Source organism: Manis javanica, chromosome 9, assembly GCF_040802235.1.
Source record: "Manis javanica isolate MJ-LG chromosome 9, MJ_LKY, whole genome shotgun sequence".
NCBI lineage: Eukaryota > Metazoa > Chordata > Mammalia > Pholidota > Manidae > Manis > Manis javanica.
Genome location: NC_133164.1, coordinates 103,964,573 through 103,984,408, shown reverse-complemented (window position 1 = coordinate 103,984,408; position 19,836 = coordinate 103,964,573). Strand labels below are relative to the sequence as shown.

Below are 19,836 nucleotides of genomic sequence, written 5' to 3'. Positions count from 1 at the left end.
CTCGGTGGGCTTGGGCTGGGAAATCTTCCGCGGCTGCTGGCAGTCCTGCTCCGGGTCCCCGACCGCCGCTCAGCCGGAGTCAATGGCGCTCCCAGGATCCAATGGCGAGCTAAAACAGCGGGTATCCAAATTGGCTGCACATTGGAATCACCGAAGGCAGCTCTTACAGATTCCAATGGCTAGACTGTACCCCGAATCGTTGAAATCAGGCACTCTGGACGTGGGGCCCAAGCCTTAATGTTTTTAAAAACACCGCAGGTAGTTCCAGAAAGCAGCCAAGTTCGTGAACTAAAACACAGGAAATCATTCTTCGTGGAGTTTACAGCCTCTGTAAGGAAAAATGCAAATTTAAAACAAAAAAGTGTGTGTTGTAGGGCGGGGGGTGGCCGCCCTGAGCTGGTGCGGGAGCTCCACAGTCATCAGGTATCCAGGTTCCTTCCATCTTGTGCTGCTGTCACATCAGGTATTCTTGTCTTCAGGTTGCCTGTGGTGGAAGATGACCCTGCCAGTGCCTGCCTTGGGTCTTTGTCCCAAGCAACAGAAAAGATGAGGTAAGGGTAACAGACTTACCTACCTACTGAGCCAACACCTTTAAAGAGTTTTCCTGGAAGCCACACCCCATGGCTTCTACCTGCTTTTCACTGGTCACTCATATCTGCAAGGGAATCTGAAAAAAGTAAATCATTAAAAAAAATCTAATCTGAACAGTTACATCGCATCCTCAGCAATATAGGGGTTCTTTTTGTAAAAGAAGAACAAGGGCATAGATTCTGGGCAGGTGAATGGCAGCCTTGGCCATTTCTCCTTGTTTTTTTTTAAGGAAATCTTTCATTATGGAAAATTGCAAGCATAAAGTTAGAATAGTGTGATGAGCCCCATGCTTGACCCATTACCAATCTTCAACCATTATTTGTTGCAAATCTTGTTCATCTCCATGCTTTGTCTCCTCCTCTCACTCCTTGCCTACTGGAATATTTCAAAGTAAATCTCAAACATTGTATTTTTTCATCCAAAAGTATTTCCATATTTATCTCCAAATGATAAAAACTCTTTAAAAATTATCACATGTAAATATTTTAACAGCTATTCCTGAATAAAAAAATATCCAATGTTCAATTTCCCTTGATTGTATCATAAAAGGGTTTATATTAAAAACTTGGTTTGTTTGATGCAGAATCCAAATCAAATTTACATATTGTTATTTGGTTGATAACATTTTTCAAACCTCTTTTAATCTCCAAACACCTGCTTATTTAGACTTTAGAAAGGTATAGAGGCTATTTCTATAGTTTCTTTAGATATATAATGTCCTTAGTGTTTTCTTTTTCTTTCCTAGTTTCTTGTAAAAATAAAACTTTATTGAATTCCTCTAGCAGGAACAAAGCCTTTCATTGTAGGACTAGATATAAGGCTTAAAATATAAATATTCTAGGAAAAATAATACAATAACAGAAATTTACCCTGTACCATCAAGGACAAACATTACAGATTATTTCGCTGAAAAAATAAAAAGGAAGAAGAAAGCATAAAGGTACTGAATGCAAGAGCAAAGGGAGAAAATGTGGAAAAAATATAAAAATCATCAATTAGATCACACTGCCTACTTTATATTATTCTCTAGGACTGGTTTATTTGTCAGGACTCCTTCAATTGCAATGACAGGAACTCGATCCAAACTGACTTAAGAAAAAGGGACTTTATTTGGCTTATAAAACCGGTGTGTGTGTGTGTGTGTGTGTGTGTGTGTGTGTGTGTGTGTGTGTGTGTTCTTCAGGTACAACTGAACTAAGGTACTCAAACATACTATTAGGAAACCGTCTCCATCTGTGAGTTCTGCATTTCTCTGTGTTCATTACATCCTCAGGCAGGCTTAGCCCCATGGTGACCTCTGGTACCACCAGACTTAGACCATTAAGGGTAAGCAGTTCTCACTTTCCTAAGAGACTTAGCAAAAGCCCTAGGATTACATCTCATTGGCCTGACTTGGGTGATCTGCCCATTCCTGAACCAATATTTACAGGGTGGAATGGTCTGATTGGCTAGCCACCTTGGACCTGGGGACCAGGTCAGCCGTACCCAAAACATGAGCTCTGGGAGTAGGACGGAGGTGGTTTCTTAAGGGAAAATCTAGCTGCTTTTATGAGACAATGGGGAGAGGGAGATGTACTGGAGGCATATAAAAATGAAACAAAAACAAACTGATTCCTTTAGTGTTGTAACCACATATATACAAAAGTGAAAAGTACAAGTGTAAGAAATTACTGAAATGTTCCTTGCAGAAGTACGAGCAAGAGTAAAAGTAAGATGAACTCTAATCCTCAAGGAAAAATAGTAATAACACTTATTGAGGACTTACTCTAATTCAGGTATTTTACTTAACCAGTTTAGTCTTTGTAGTAAACTGATGAATACTTACTTACAATCATGAATTGCACTTTACAGAAGAAGAAACTGAAGCTTATAATTAAATTGCTCAAGTCAATAAATGGCAAAGTGGGTCCCTGACTTCAGAGCCTGTCCTCTTTATCTTGATCCTCTGCCGCCTCCTAGGATCAAGGAGTCATTTGCTCCCATGCTTTGTGTTTCTGAACCTAAAGAATTCTGTAATTGTTTAATTCCTTCACGTCACATTACCACAGAACAATTCTAGATTGTTTATGAATTCCAAGTTTTTGCTACCCAACTGACTTTGATAGAAAATACTCTATCCACACTTGTAGTACTTTTCTTTGTCTTCTGCTTGCAGCTGGGTGTCAAGTATAGCTTCTGGATGTACCCAAGTCAGTATTGACCAAGGGCCCTATTGTACAATAGGATCAGGATCTGTCTAATAGCAACAGGACTCTGCATTTCTGGACAGCTTCAGAAATAATTATTTCTGTGGTTTTGTTCAATGACTAGTGGCCAGCTGGTCCAATAAGTTTGAGGATAGCTTTCTGATGCTGACAGATGTTCCTTTCAGAAAAGGGGAAGCCTATTCTAAGAGATGGAGCATATTCTGAGATGCCTCAATGATCATGTGGGATGGGTCTGACCCTTAGGGGAATTATCACATCCAAGGCAGATTATGTTTTTACATTTCCTACTAAATTACATTCCTTTGGCTTATTTTTAAAAGCCATTATCCAACTGACAAAATTAAAACCCAAGGCATTTACTTGTAATACAATTCCCATAGGGATCACTTCTCAATTCTCATTAGCTGACACAGCAGCCAAGGGGAATCACCCAGAAAATGCAATCCTTTATTTTTACAATGTCCCATATCTAAAATGATTTACAGTTCTGGTGAATTTTTTAAAAACCAGTGAGGAGAGGGAAAAGAAAAAAGCCTTCACTTACCCCTTGTGTTCTTTCTTCATTTTACTGAGCCTTTATTCAGTGTGTACTTTTTTAGTGTTATAGTCAGATCCCCAATTTTATGCCACCAGGCTGCCCTTAACAAAGGCCTAGAGGTATGTAGTATGCTTAGAGGCAGGAAGGGAAGGTCCCCAATATAAAGCGTACTCTCTCTCCCTCTCTCTTGTTCTCTGATATCTAAACCTCCACCCATTAGTGAGACAGAGGAAAATGGAAAAAAATACCAGGAGTCCTTTTTATAGTCCCATCCCAGTTATTAATTGGCTCTGTGAACTTAAAGTGGATGACTTATGAGATTGCTTCCAGCCCAAAGCATTAGGTTCTTTTCTTATGAAATTTATTTCCCCTTCCTGTAGCCTGCTTTTAAAATAAAATATGACCAGTAGCAGATAATAGACTTTTAAGTTAAAAAGGAGAATTAATACTGCCCCACAGATTTTCCCTTCCCCTACTTAACAAAAGTGCACCCAAATAAGTATTTTTTTTTAAAAAACCCTCTCAAAAAAACTTACTAGTAATTGCCAGCAAGAAAAAGAAGATAATGTAGGATAATAAAACCTTAAAAACTGATGTCAAGGAGGAAAACAGAACTTCTTGGAGCAGAGAGTGGAAGAGCATAGCCTGTCTCCTAACCAGCTCACTGCCCCTGAAATCATATTGGAGAGACCAAAAATCTGAGAATTGAAGGAAATCTGAAATTTGCTAACTGAGGGATAGCCTTTCTTTTTTTTCCCTACCCTTGGCCATGTCTCTTTCTCTCTGTCTAATTTGCCATTGAGAAATGACCTAGAGATTGAGAATATCCCCTAAAGAAATGGGCTACTCTTTGAAATTGTGAAAATCAGAACATTGGTTCAAGGCATTTAACAATCAAATCAAATGAAAGAAAAAAAAACAAGATAAAGGGAGGCAGGCAAGAAAGGAAGAAATTATGCAAAGATTAATAAGGAAAGTGACAGGAATGCATAACTAAATAAATAGCAAGAAATTTTTCTACATGAATTATATATACATTAATTAAAAATGGGACCTCAAAAAAGGGAATAAAGAGAAACAGAGGACAGAGATAAAAGGAGAGCATCAGACCTAAATATATAAATTGTTGGTCCAAACAACACCATTACAGAACAAATGCATTGAAGTACAAGTAAAAAGGAATAGAAAAGACACCATAGAAAATCAAGTTAAAATAAAAGCTTAAAGTGATTACAGTACATGCAGTTGGGGAAAAAAAACACAAATACAGAGAAGCCCACAGAAATAGAAGATAGAAATGATCCAACATGAGGATAATTGGTCCTAAATGCAGAGTTCCCCAAAACTTACCAGAAGAATCCAGAAAATGTGACAAATGTGATTACCTAGAAAAAAATACTGAGCCTCTAGATGTGGGTGCACGTTGCTTTCCAGGAAAATTCACTAAGAGACAGTCTACAACTAGAAATATCCAAGTCAAGTTATTCAATGTTGAGGATGAAGAAAGAATTCTTCAAGGATTCAGGTGAAAAGCAAATTGGCTATAATATGGGAAAAAATTCAGGCTGTCTGGCCTGGCCTTAGACAACAGCATATAGCTTTTTCATATATAAAAATAGAAAGAGTTGAACAATAAAAACTCACATACACTTCACTTAAATTCCTCAAATTTTAACATTTTGCAGTATTGTGCTTCCCATATATCTTTATGTATATAGTGGTGGGTTTAAAACTTCACAGATATTATAGTATATTGCAAATCTAGGGAAACCACTAAAATTTTAAAACAAGTATAATTGTTTACTAATAAAAAGTCCTCAACTGAAATCAGAGAGGATAGAAAAGAAGCCTCTGGCAACAAATAGAGGATAGTTACAAACATGGTTAATAGTAACCTAAAAATGTCAATAATTACTTTGAATGTGAGTCACTGATTACACAATTAAAAGACAAAGCTTGTCAAAGTGGATTAAAAAAAAAGACCCTACTATATGCTGTCTATAATAAGACCACGTTCAATATAAGGAATATGATAGATTAAAAAGTAAAGGGGAGAAAGATACACAGTGATAACACCTATGGGTCTTCTGCTGATAGCCTCTACTCCCATTGGCTGGATCCAACTTGAAGCCAGAAGGCAAAGGAGACTCTTGGTAGTCCATAAGGTCAGGCCTTCTGGGTCCAGGGCTGGATGGAAAACCATTGAGAGTGGATCTTGAGAGGCAAGCAGAAGACGGCACATAAACCTAGACTATGGCATTCACATAATGACATACTTTGTGAGATTGGTAAAATATTTCTTAGAACAGGCGTCCATACTTTATATATAAATATTTGAAATAAATTACTGTAAGTTACATAACGATCTTCTATTTGATTGAGACCTCTCATGCATTTAAGGTACTTGAAGCATGTTGGTCTTTACAAACTGAGAAGGTGTCCAGTTTTTGAGGCAAAGAAGAGTAAGGTCTGCCAAATTTTCCATAATCAGTTAATTGTGGAAACAACTACCAATCAGATCTTTGATAAAAGGTCACAGGAAAGCCAGAAAGGAGCATTTGTATTGTGCTAATTTTGCTGAATATATCCCAATTTCTTGGAACCCAGATCTTTTTCTTGCTTACCTTCTGAAAGTTCTCTTTCTTAACGAAAACTTAGCAGTAAAAAGGAAAACTCAGAATTTAATTTTATTAACTGTCATTATGATGTCGAAGTCTATAAAATGAGGTAATTTCCATGCTTTGGAAAACCTCTGTCTGTGTGGACATGACCAAGCACACTGAAGTACATTCTGTATAAGAGAGTTCAGTTATAAATACTGTGCAAGCTTTATATGGTATAAAGCTAAATTGATAGTAACTCATATATTTCAAAGATGCTTATAATAAATTGCAAGATTTCAGCTCTTTACATCATAGAGTTATCAAACATTAGAATACACTAAAGATTTACTGCATTCCCCAAACCTCCAAATAAACTTCCCAGACAATCTAGGAAATGTCAAATTACATCAGGAAATCTCTCACATAATGTTGCGATGCTGTTACAGCAGAGGGGATAAACCCAAGCACAGCAGATTTACCTACCCAGTTGCTATTGATACTTGAAAGAAGCTGAGGCCTCCCAGAAGGAGTGTGAACTGCAGAAAGCTCTTCCCACCCCTCTCCCCACCATGAGCCTGGCCACACTCATAGGGAACAGCCCAATCATGCCAGCTCATGTGCACTCATACCACTGTGGTGCTTAGAGCAGCAAGGCTCAGCCCCAGCCCCCATCCCACCATGTACAGCTTAAGGGTTGCATGCACATTCTGCAGTCGAGTGGCTCAGCTCTCCCTCACCAGACATCAGCGAAGCTGCTTCCAGGACCTTCATTAGCTCAGATTTCCCCTCTGCCTTTTCCCTTATATCCAGAATGGGTGCCTACACCCCACTGCCAGACCATGTACCTCCCCTCAATGCCTGGATGCACCTGTTCACCTCCCCTCCCTACTCCACACAGTGCATTTCTACATTATCTGTCCAGTTGTTTGTCTGAACCCAGACCTCCCCACCACCCATTGTGCTTCATGGGTCTTGCCTAGTTCTTGGTCCTGACCCTCTGTTCCAACCTGGCCCACTGCCATCCATGGCAGCTTTGAAGTTGGTAACAGCATCTTTCTTCCTGTTGATCAACTTACACTTTGTTACTGTTTGCCAAAGTAGAATCAGAATTGTGATTCAGCTGAGAGGAGGGCAGCCAATCAGGGAAGCAGGACAGAATGGTCAGGATTGAGCTCAGTGATCACCCTAAGCCTCAAGACTCCCTTTCTGAAATGCTGAAATTGATGCCCAGACCCCTTAGCATGATGCACAAGTCCACCCTTGATCTGGCCCAGCCTACCTCCTCAGCTTCATCTCCCAGTACCTCTTACCTGGAAATTTATCCCAGCAGCCTGTAGGGATGACCCCTGCAAAGACACAAAAACCCTGCCAGCCCACGCCTCTACATCTTCATTCATGATGTTCTTCTGTCTTTATTCCTCTTTATTTTCCATCCCAGTCATTTCCATTCATTTTTCAAAATTCAGCCAATGAGTCTTCTCCCATTTGAAACTGTCCTTGGTTCCTCCTTCTTGGAGGTTTCCCTGCAAATTTCCTTCAGCAAATCTGATTCAGTTGGTTTAGGGGTGGGGTCCAGGATTAGAAATTTTTTTCATTCCTCAGAGAATTCTAATGTGCATCAACATTGAAAACTATTTGGGGGTCAAAAAAGGAAGATGGGAAGAAATAAGGAGGTAGGGTTTTGGAGGTGTCACCTTGAGGAGGACTGGTCTCTTTCTGATACGGAACCTCAGGAGGTATTATGGGTTGAATGGGCACTGCCTCCTCCCCTCCAATTAGTCAGTTGTAGTCCTCATCCCACTGCCTCAGAATGTGACCTGATTTGGAGATAGGATCTTTACAGAGGGAATCAGGGTAAACTTAGGTCATTAGGTGGGCACTAACCCAATGACTGGTGTCTTCATTAAAAGGGGAAATTAGGACACAGAGATACATATAAATGTAAGATGAGGTGAAGAGGCAGAGATAGATGGCCATCCACAAGCCAAGGGGAGAGGCGTGGAACAGATTCCTTTCTTCACATCTCTCAGGAAGAACTGATCCTGCTGACACCTTGGTTTTGGACTTCTAGTCTCCACAGCTGAGACAGTAAAAGTCTGTTGCTTAAGTCACCCAGGCTGTGGCACTTTGTTATGGCAGCCCTAGCAAACTAATACAAGGTGTTACAGTAAGAAATGGCCACATCATGTCCTGGATGTACTGATTAGCTACAACTAAGCCTGGGATCTTCCTAGTGATGGAGCTACTGTTTAGAAAGACCATGAGCTCTGAAGGAAAGATGGTTGTGTTCAATATACTCTGTTTAAGAGAGAGATAAGAATATCCTTTTAATTTTTATGTAGTTCCTTCAGAGTTAAACTTTGAGTGGAGAAACTGCATACCTTGATGATGCCAAAGGATGAGATATTACCATAAAATAAAAGAGTTTATTTATGTTTGGTGTCAATAAGGTACCAAGCAAATGAAAGTTTTACCTAGAACATTGTATATTTGTTGTCTTCAAACGGTGAAACAGATTTTCTGTATTGAAATGCTGGTAGGAACGTTTCCTTGCCATATGACCACTAGATGGCAGGTCAGCACCACTCTTCTTGATGGCAAGCGCTAAAAAACAAACAAACTCAGGAATGTGTGGCCAGAGAGGAAGTCCACCTGCTCTAAAAGTTTTGAAGCTAAAGGGCACTGTCTTCTCTTTGAGTACTCACTTTTTCTATTATAAAATGAGCATAGTTGTTGGGGTCTGGGGGTTGCCGTTGAGGTCTTGGGGTGACACAAAGAGCAAAGAAGGTGGTGGGAGTCGTCACGGAGGGTGCTCACAAGAAGCCACTTTATTCTGCATAAAGCTGTACTTTTTTTACTGCTCTAGTGCTGATTCATGGTTGCATGCGTGTGGCCAGGTGTCTGGCTTTCAAAGCCCTTATGTAGCTCCTTACTCGTGTGTACAACATGCTGTTTTTTCAAGGTTTCATGGACAAGGCCAGACATATCTGGAGTGAAGCAACAGATAGTGTCCTCGTAGAACAGTAGGGAAAGTTGGGGGGCAGGGTGCTTCCCTACATCCCACCCCTTTCTATAGGACAGCAGCCATCTGCTTCTTTCTTGAACACAAAGTAGAGCTCTGTACCCATGTTGGATTCTCCCAGAGGAGGACGCCACCCCAAATCACTCACGAAAGGCGTCTCTTGATGCAACAAGCAAGAGGAATTTATTCAGGAACCAGCTAGCTGGGGTCCAAGTGTTAGCCCAATGCAGCGGGTCTCAACAAGGACCCTGAGCAGTCAAAGCCGGAGGTTTTTATAGCATTTTCTAAAAAGACAGTATTGTTCTACAAGCACGTAACAGGGTTTTTTTTCCAAGGACGCATAAATTTTCGGTTGGCGCCACATCCCGGGGGTTTCACGAGATAAGAACACCCTCAGCCATACAGTGTTTCAGCAAGATAAGCTTGGTATGTATGACTAACTGACCAAGGTTAGCTGTCTGAAGGCCGCAGCTGCCCACCACCTGGTGTTCATGATTAACTTGTTTTTCACCTTGTTTTTCAAGGGCTTTCTGAACATATTCAGAAAATGGCCTCTGGGTTTCTTAAGATGGCTGTGCTCAGGCTAACCTGCTGTCTTCACTGAATGTTTAGGTCCTACATTTCCCCACTTTCTCTTTGATCATTCCAATCATGGAATGTTCGTTTCTTCTTGCTGCGTAAGAGAGTGATACTGCTGCCTCAGCATTAGTACCTGAACGGCACTCACTCTTTCTCTAACAAAGGATATTAGCCGGTTTAAAACACAGGGACCAAAAGTGAGAAGCAATACAAGAATAAGCAGGGGTCCCGTTAGGGTGGATATCAGGGTGCAGGGACGGCCACCAGGTCTTAAGGGGGGCGGCCTTAGAAATAGACCACACTGCCTCTCCTGACTGGGAGTAGACCTGCCATGTCAGTAACCTAGGCTCATGAGGGTTAGTGTTCTGGAGGGTTGGGGTTAGTAGGAGCATTAGAGTCACTAATAACATAATTCTTCCTACACAAGCGAAGCTTAAGAGGGTTATCAGTCCAAGTTACTCGCCAATCCGAGTCCGACTGGGGCGCTTTCTTCAGATGTGAAGTGTGTACCCAGGAGGAGATGCCATCTACTTTCACGGCTGTGGGAGTGGTCAAGAGGACGATGAAGGGTCCTTTCCACCGAGGCTCAAGGTTTCCTGTTCGGTGTCATCTTATGTAAACGGGGTCTCCCACCTGGAACTGATGAGGCACCGACAGGTCTTCCGGCCGATAGGCTTCCCGGATGGTGGCCCACACTTCTCTCTGTACAACTTCTAGGGCCCGTAACCTTTCAAGCAGAAACTTATTAGTTACACATTCGGGGGATGCGTGGAGGTGAGCTGACTCAAGTGGAGCCGGGGCTCCAAACATTATCTCAAAAGGTGTTAGCCCAAAGCGGCCGGGAGTGTTTCGGACTTGAAATAAAGCGAAGGGAAGGAGGACCAACCAATCACACAAACCAGTCTCTATGGACAATTTAGTCAAGGTCTCTTTTAGAGTTCTATTCATCCTTTCTACCTGTCCTGAGCTCTGGGGCCTGTATGCACAATGCAATTTCCAATCTGTCCCCAGGATCTTGGCCAATCCCTGACTTACCTGGGCAACGAAAGCAGGTCCATTATCGGAACCGATTACCTTGGGGATTCCGAACCTCGGAAAAATTTCTTCAAGTATCTTTTTGGATACCGTCTGGGCTGTCTTGGTCTTGGTGGGGAAAGCCTCTGTCCATCCTGAAAAAGTATCTAAACAAACTAAAAGGTACTTATGTCCATATTTAGCAGGCTTAATTTCAGTGAAGTCAACTTCCCAGTAAGCTCCCGGCCGATCTCCGCGAAGCCTTTTTCCGCATATCATTTGATGTCTATTCACATTTACTAGTTGGCAAGGAACACAATTCTTCACCACCTCGTCTGCCATTTTTTCTAAACCAATGATATGATAAGGGGAGTGTAGAACCAGGGCTTTTAGGTTCTTGGCTCCTAAATGTGTCAATTGATGTAATTGCCTCAAATATTCTCCTGCCTCTTTCTGGGGCAGAATGTTTTTCCCATTTCCTGACTTACATGTTCCGAGGGGTGAAGATTTTTGGAACCCCAGTTTGTCCATCCGAGCGAGATCCTCAGGTGTATACTGGAAGCTCTTGATACATATTGCTTCCGGGTGCACCTGGAGGGGTAAAATGTTCATTCCCTGAGCTGCTTGTTTTGCGGCTTGGTCCACCCTCCGGTTTCCTTGAGCTATTGGAGAGTCATCTTTCTGATGTCCAGGGCAATGTATTATCGCTACTTCCTTAGGCCTATGGATGGCGTCTAACAAATCTAAAATTTCCTGTTTGTTTTTAACATCTTTCCCGGCAGAAGTTAACAGCCCTCTCTGTCTATAAATAGCCCCGTGTATATGAGCGGTGGCAAAAGCATATCGGCTGTCAGTGTAGACGTTAAGTCTCTTACCTTCTGCCATCCTTAGAGCCTGAGTCAAGGCAATGAGTTCCGCTCACTGTGCAGAAGTGCCCATTGGGAGTCCGCTGGCCCACACGATCCAGTCATCATCCACTACTGCAGCTCCCGCCATCCTCTTACCTTCCATGATGTAACTGCTCCCATCTGTGTACCAAGTCAGGAGTCCTGGTCCTTCCAGGGGCTGATCTCGTAAGCCCCGGCGGGTCCCTGTCTCCTCAGCCAGGATTTCCTGGCAGGTATGGAGTACTTCTTTCCCCGGATCGGAGAGCAGAGTAGCCAGGTTTAGGATGGCGGGCAGGGCAAATTCCACACGATCGCGATTTAGGAGCAAGGTTTGGTAGTGAGTCATTCTGGCATTTGACATCCATCTTTCGGGTGGTTGCCGAATTACACTTTCCAGTGCATGTGGAGCAACTACAACAAGCTTCTGTCCCAGAGTTAGTTTATCAGAATCTTTAACTAAGAGGGCCACAGCCGCCACCACTCTCAAGCAGGCAGGCCATCCACTACTCACTGGGTCTAATTTCTTTGACAAGTAAGCGACTGGTCTCTTCCAAGGTCCCCATTGCTGGGTCAACACTCCCCGAGCCACTCCGCTCCGTTCATCCACAAAGAGGACAAATGGCTTAGTCACACCTGGCAATGCCAGAGCAGGTGCCGACAAGAGGGCTTTCTTACTTAGGCCCAAAGGTTTTTTCTCCCGATTAGTCACTCGAGTGTCTTCAGCCTGAAAGGATATTTGGGCCCCGACTTTGGTCAAGATGTCTCTTCCTAATAGGGGTGTGGGGCATTCCGGTATGACAAGGAATGAGTGGTTTACTCATCCCACTCCTAAGTCTACCGTTCTTTGGGTAGTCCATGCATATTGTTTCTGACCTGTAGCCCCGAGCACCCAAGACTTTTTGCCAGAGAGGGGGCCCCTAGCTTGAGTCAGTACAGAATGTTGAGCACCGGTGTCCACCAGAAACTCAATGGGTTGCCCCTCCACCTTCAGGGTTACCCTAGGCTCGGGGAGGGGCTCCGAGCCCCGTCCTCCCTAATCTTCTTCCTCCAGCAGAGACAACACCTTCTTCGGAGGTCCCCGCGGTGGCTTCTTAGGGCACTCTTTCACCCAATGCCCCTTTTCTTTGCAGTATGCACATTGGTCCTTCTCTAAAGGGGTCCAGTTGCCCAGGTGCCCTGCCTTGTTAGTTCTGCCACTGGAGGGCGACTGTCCCTTACCTTCTACTACTGCGGCCAAGATCCTTGCTAAATTCTTCTCATGCCTTCTATCTCTTTTTTCTTCTTTACTTTCTCTTTCCTTCTCTTTCCTTAACTCTTTCTCTTCCTCAGTCTCCCTCTTGTGATAAACTTTCTCAGCCTTTTTTATCAAATCTTTCAACGACAAATCTTGTAAACCTTCTAGCCTCTGAAGCTTCTTTCTAATGTCGGGTGCTGACTGCCCGATAAAAGCAAGGGCCACTGAAGCACTATGCTCCTCAGAAGTGGGATCAAAAGGAGTGTACCGCCTGAAGGCTTCCATCAGGCATTCTAAGAACACTGCGGGTGCCTCGGTGGCTCCCTGACTGACCTCTCTTACCTTGGCCAAATTGGTGGGGCGTCTGGCGGCCCCACGGAGACCCGCCACCAAAGCCTGGCGATAGATGGTTAGTCGCTCCCTACCTTCTGGAGAATTAAAGTCCCAGTTGGGTCTGGTCAATGGAAAACCCCTCTCTATGTCATGAGGGAGTTGCGATGGTCGCCCATCGGTCCCAGGCACGTTCTTTCGTGCCTCCAGGAGGATCCTCTCTCTTTCTTCCGTGGTGAAGAGCACCTGCAAAAGCTGCTGACAATCATCCCAAGTGGGCTGGTGAGAAAACATTAAGGACTCTATTAGCCCAGTTAGTCTTTGTGGTTCCTCTGAAAAGGGAGGGTGATTAGCTTTCCAATTATATAAGTCAGCAGAGGAAAATGGCCAATATTGCAGAGGTTGGAAAGGGGGTTCTCCCTCTTCCCCGATGATGGGAACTCCATAGGACCGGAGAGGAAAAATACCCGATGGGTCCAAGGTGGCCCCTCGGAGGCGCCGAGTTCCCTGGGCAGGCCCCGGAGCCACCCCCACTGCCTCAGCATCAGGGACTGAGGGTGCCGGGGGTGGCGGCGCCAGCAGTGCTGGGGGAGCCGGGGGTGGCGGCGCTGGGGCCGGGGGTGCCGTAGGGGCAGGGGGAGCAGGGGGATAAGGAGGGGGATCATCAACCATAAGCAAATCTTGAGTGTCAGGGTGAACTCTGGTAGTAGTTTCTTTTTCCTTGCCCTGAAGCTTGGTCTGGGCAGCTAGAACTCGAGGGCCCTTTTTCTTTTGCACCCAGGGCTTTACCCAGGGCGGTGGGTTTTCCACCAACTCTTGCCAGACTACAATGTAGGGTTGCTGATCCGGATGTCCTTGAGGCGAATCCTGGAAGACAACGGCTTTTACTGCTAATAAAGTGGGGAAATCAAAAGTCCCCTCCGAGGCCCACCCAACATTGAAGGTGGGCCATTTGGAGGTACAGAAAGTCTGCCATGGTCCCTTTTTTACTTCTACTGACAAGTTATGCGCCCTCGCTCTGACTTCCATCCAATGATCTAACGTCAGGCTAAGGGGGGTCGTCACTGTCTGTCCCATTGTCAGTACAACAATAATTAGGCACGTAAAAGACACAAAAAACAAAGACACACACAAATTAGACACACAGCGGCCGCTTTTCGTTTTTCTCAGATTTTCAATCAGAAACCGAAATGAATCAGAGTGTTGATACTCCTGGCGTCCAAAAATCAACCCTATCTCATCAGGTTCACTTTGCCGGAAAAACAGATGAGAGGCTACCAGGCGTCCCTGGCCCTCCAATCTCCCCGAGGCGTCCCCCAGGGTTGCAGCCTGCGGCACTCCAAGTACGTCTACCGACCACAGTCTCGACCCCTTTATGGGATCGGGACGACTGCCAGACAGAGGGTACCCTTTCAGAATTCCGACCAGTCTCACTGAAAAACAGAAAACAGAACACAGACAACTCAAGGCGCCACTAACCTTACCTTTTCCTCCAAGAGCAACTTCGGGAGTGAAGCGGGGTGAGCGCACGATCCCGGACGAGCCCCCAAATGTTGGATTCTCCCAGAGGAGGACACCGCCCCAAATCACTCACGAAAGGCATCTCTTGATGCAACAAGCAAGAGGAATTTATTCAGGAACCAGCTAGCTGGGGTCCAAGTGTTAGCCCGACGCAGCGGGTCTCAACAAGGACCCCGAGCAGTCAAAGCCAGAGTTTTTTATAGCATTTTCTAAAAAGACAGTATTGTTCTACAAGCACGTAACAGGGTTTTTTTTCCAAGGACGCATAAATCTTCGGTTGGCGCCACATCCCGGGGGTTTCACGAGATAAGAACACCCTCAGCCATACAGTGTTTCAGCAAGATAAGCTTGGTATGTATGACTAACTGACCAAGGTTAGCTGTCTGAAGGCTGCAGCTGCCCACCACCTGGTGTTCATGATTAACTTGTTTTTCACCTTGTTTTTCAAGGGCTTTCTGAACATATTCAGAAAATGGCCTCTGGGTTTCTTAAGATGGCTGTGCTCAGGCTAACCTGCTGTCTTCACTGAATGTTTAGGTCCTACACCCAGAGCCCACAGAAACAATATAAAGAGCAACAACAGACAAGGAGGCCACATGCTCCAGCGGCCACTATGGTTAGGAACCACCGCCAAGTGGGACCAAGCTGTGACCACCAAGTAGACAGAGGGGTCTTGGGGTAAAGCTTGTATCTGAGGCACTTCATCATCCACTTCCTGGAGTGCAGCTTGTATTTGCTGCTGGTGGTTGGAGATATACACATAGCAGTCAATGTGCAGTAAAGCACAAGTGCCCAATTGTGCAGCTGTGAGTATAACCAGAGCCATTCTGTTTTTTTTCTTTTTTTTTTTTTGGGTACCATTAATCTACAATTACATGAGGAATATTATGTTTACTAGACTCCCTCCATCACCAAGTTCCCCCCACATACCCCATTACAGCCACTGTCCATCACCGTAGTAAAATGTTATAGAATCACAGTCTTCTCTGTGTTGTACAGCCCTCCCCGTACCCCCCCCACATTATGCATGCTAATTGTAATACCCCCTTTCTTTTCCCCCCCTCCCTTATCCCTCCCTTCCCACACATCCTCCCCGGTCCCTTTCCCTTTGGTAACTGTTAGTCCATTCTTGGGTTCTGTGAGTCTGCTGCTGTTTTGCTCCTTCAGTTTTTTCTTTGTTCTTATACTCCACAGATGAGTGAAATCATTTGATACTTATCTTTCTCCACCTGGCTTATTTCACTGAGCATAATACCCTGTAGCTCCATCCATGTTGTTGCAAATAGTACGATTTGTTTTCTTCTTATGGCTGAGTAATATTCCATTGTGTATATGTACCACATCTTCTTTATCTATTCATCTGCTGATGGACTTAGGTTGCTTCCATTTCTTGGCTATTGTAAATAGTGCTGTGATAAACATAGGGGTACATATGTCTTTTTCAAACTGGGCTGCTGCATTCTTAGGGTAAATTCCTGGGTCACATGGTATTTCTATTTTGAGTTTTTTGAGGAATCTCCATACTGCCTTCCACAATGGTTGAATTAATTCACATTCCCACCAGCAGTGTAGGAGGGTTCCCCTTTCTCCACAGCCTTGCCAACAACATTTGTTGTCGTTTGTCTTTTGAATGGTGGCGATCCTTACTGGTGAGGTGATATCTCATTGTGGTTTTAATTTGCATTCCTCTTATAACTAGTGATGTGGAGCATCTTTTCATGTGTCTGTTGGACATCTGAATTTCTTCTTTGGAGAACTGTCTGTTCAGCTCCTCTGACCATTTTTTGATTGGGTTATTTGCTTTTTGTTTGTTGAGATGCATGAGCTCTTTATATATTTTGGATGTCCACCCTTTATTGGATCTGTCATTTATGAATATATTCTCCCATACTGTAGGATGCCTTTTTGTTCTATTGGTAGTGTCCTTTGCTGTACAGAAGCTTTTCAGTTTGATGTAGTCCCACTTGTACATTTTTGTTTCCCTTGCCCGGGGAGATATGTTCATGAAGAAGTCACTCATGTTTATGTCCAAGAGATTTTTGCCAATGTTTTTCTAAGAGTTTTATGGTTTCACAGCTTACATTCAGGTCTTTAATCCATTTCGAATTTACTTTTGTGTATGGTGTTAGACAATGATCCAGTTTCATTCTCTTACATGTAGCTGTCCAGTTTTGCCAGCACCAACTGTTGAAGAGGCTGTCGTTTTCCCATTGTATATCCATGGCTCCTTTATCATATATTAATTGACCGTATATGTGTGGGTTAATATCTGGACTCTCTATTCTGTTTCACGGGTCTGTGGCTCTGTTCTTTTGCCGGTACCAAATTGTCTTGATTACTGTGGCTTTGTAGTAGAGCTTGAAGTTTGGAAGCGAGATCCCCCCTGCTTTTTTCTTCCTTCTCAGGATTGCTTTGGCTATTCGGGGTCTTTTGCTGTTCCATATGAATTTTAAAACTATTTCTTCCAGTTCATTGAAGAATGCTGTTGGTATTTTGATAGGCATTGCATTGAATCTGTAAATTGCTTTAGGCAGGATGGCCATTTTGACAATATTAATTCTTCCTAGCCAAGAGCATGGGATGTGTTTCCATTTGTTAGTGTCCTCTTTAATTTCTCTTAAGAGTGTCTTGTAGTTTTCAACATATAGGTCTTTCACTTTCTTGGTTAGGTTTATTCCTAGGTATTTTATTCTTTCTGATGCAATTGTGAATGGGATTTTTTTCCTGATTTCTCTATCTGTTAGTTCATTGTTAGTGTATAGCAGAGCCATTCTGTTTTGTAAAAACCACCTTCTGTATTTGGGCGACTTCATCTAGCAATAAGGCCAGCAAGGACCTTGTTATAATCAATGCATGAACAACATGCTGTGCCAGGGCTTCTATTTGTAATTCCACATCTATAGTGCCAGCTACTGGAAGGAAGATAGCCCAGCGGTAAAACCACCATTTGGGACAATGCCAATGGAAATATACAGCATCCCAATTATGTGTAGGCTATGGCAAGGTTTGTATTACCTGTCCTGATAAGTATGGGTGATCCCAAATACAACTGCCTATCCAGTTTGCAGGGAAATAGGATCAGCCATATTCCCCACATATCTAAATGTTTTCTCCCAGCAGGGCATCTGTCGGCACAATGCCCACATGGGCATTACCGTCCCACCAGTGCTTAGGGGTGTGATTAACACTGACATTGGCACACACATGGTTCTCTGAGTAACCAGCCAACCATGTGATTGCATATGGAAACCTGCTGTTCAGTGCAGAGCAGAGCTATGGTTTGCAAGGTTACACATCCATCCCTGCCCATTATACATGGTACTCCCCTGGGTGGAGTGTGTGCTGACTGTCGGATCAACTGCTTGGTTGCACATTGTTTTGCTTCACCTTCGGCATCACCACAATTCTGTGCTCAAAGGCGTTCCCGTGTGGACAGGTTGGCAGGAGCAATTTTCGATGGCAATCCATTAGTGATTCCAGTAGGCAGCCCCATACACACCCAGCAGTGGGAGACATTATGTACGTGGGCAAAAGTATGGGCCCATGCCTCCATACTATTGCTCTCTGTCAACCTCGGTGGAAAGAGCAGACAAAGACACCATCAGTGGCAAGTCCAGGTTATCTGGGAGGATGCAAGTGACCTTGTCATCTTTCAACAAAACAGTGGCTACCAGGGGGGTTTTCCTGGACTGTCATAGTAGATCATAGCACACGAAGACAGTGGCAGAGTATCAGGTTCAGCCTTCAACAGAAATTGTCATATTGGCCACATCTGCATGGCCAGAGTCCCTGTCAATATGGCTGTTGCCCTCTCCGGCAAGGAGGCAGTCAGTTTAAAAGGCCACTTTCCTATCCATGGGGTAATGTGTAGCCCATGGGTCAGCCCCTCCCCCCATACCTCATACAATGTGATCCATGGATGTTCATGGCCACGCCCACTCCTCTGGGCAGCCAGGAGACAGCATACATGGAGCAGGAAGGAGCAATGTTTCTTCTAGCAACTATGGCTGCAACTCACTGGGCCTTGTTTTAAATATTTCAAGACATATGGATGAGCCACCACCGACCTCTCTACGGGACTTTTCCCAGTTTTCTTTGGTTGCTCATTCAGCAAGCATACTGCTATGGGTAAGTACTTCACCCCCTGCATCTATCCTAAATGTTTCAATTTGTCCTTTAACAGCCTGTTATACCTTTCTATAATTCCAGCCACTTGGGGTCAATATGGCACATGTAATTGCCATACAATGTCCTGTTGTCGAGCCCATTTTTGTATTTCCTGTCCTGTAAAGTGCCTCCCTCAGTCACTGATGACTATTAGCAGATGCCCATAAATGGCACATAAGTGCTCCAAGGCCAGTTTAGTAGCCTGTTGAGTAACCTGGGTCACGGGATGGGCAAAACCCAATCCCATAACCATGTCCACTGCTGTTAACACATATTTACATCCCTGATCACTAGGCAAGAGCCCTATGTAATCTACTTGCCACACCTATAAGGGTTCTGGTGGGTGGGGGAGCTGTCCCTCTTGCATGAGTACCTGATGATGATGCAGGTAAAAGTGAGCACACTGAGCACATGCTTGCACTGCTTGTTTTGCATCAGCAAACATCAGCAGAATATGCCATGTCTGGGTGACTTTACACATGGTTCTAGGGCCTACATGCCCTAGTTTCTTTTTTTAAAATTTATTATTAAGGTATTATTGATATACACTCCTGTGAAGGTTTCACATGAAAAAACAATGTGGTTACTACATTTACCCATATTATCAAGTCCCCACCCACACCCCAATGCAGTCACTGTCCATCAGTGCAGCAAGTTGCCAGAGATCCACTATGTGCCTTCTCTGTGCTGCACTGTTCTCCCCATGATACCCCACACCATGTGTACTAAACATAATACCCCTCAATCCCCTTCTCTCTCCCTCCCACCCACCCTCCCACACCCCTCCCACACCCCTCCCCTTTGGTAACCACTAGTCCCTTCTTGGAGTCTCTGAGTCTGCTGCTATTTTGTTCCTTCAGTTTTGCTTCATTGTTAATACTCCACAAATGAGGAAAATCATTTGGCACTTATCTTTCTCTGGCTGGCTTATGTCACTGAGCATAATGTCCTCCAGCACCATCCATGTTGTTGCAAATGGTAGGATTTGTTTCTCTCTTATGGCTGAATAGTATTCCATTGTGTATATGTATCACCTCTTCTTTATCCATTCATCTACTGATGGACACTTAGGTTGCTTCCATACCATGGCTATTGTAAAAAGTGCTGCAATACACATAGGAGTCCATATGTCTCTTTGAATCT

The 19,836-nt window shown here is 43.9% G+C and overlaps 1 long non-coding RNA gene across 3 annotated transcripts in view; it reads left to right on the top strand.

The window, feature by feature from the left end:
* The first annotated feature begins 194 nt into the window (after positions 1 to 194).
* LOC140843444 (uncharacterized) overlaps positions 195 to 19,836 on the top strand; it is a 74,329-nt gene continuing 54,687 nt past the window's right edge. Inside the window, exons 1-4 of one of the 3 annotated variants that reach the window (XR_012121219.1) lie at positions 195 to 330; positions 480 to 551; positions 14,787 to 14,877; positions 14,976 to 15,712. This is a non-coding gene — a long non-coding RNA (uncharacterized lncRNA). Of the gene's footprint in view, positions 331 to 479; positions 552 to 14,786; positions 14,878 to 14,975; positions 15,713 to 19,836 lie in introns of those variants that run through there. The other 2 variants (XR_012121220.1, XR_012121221.1) reach the window with 2 other exon arrangements.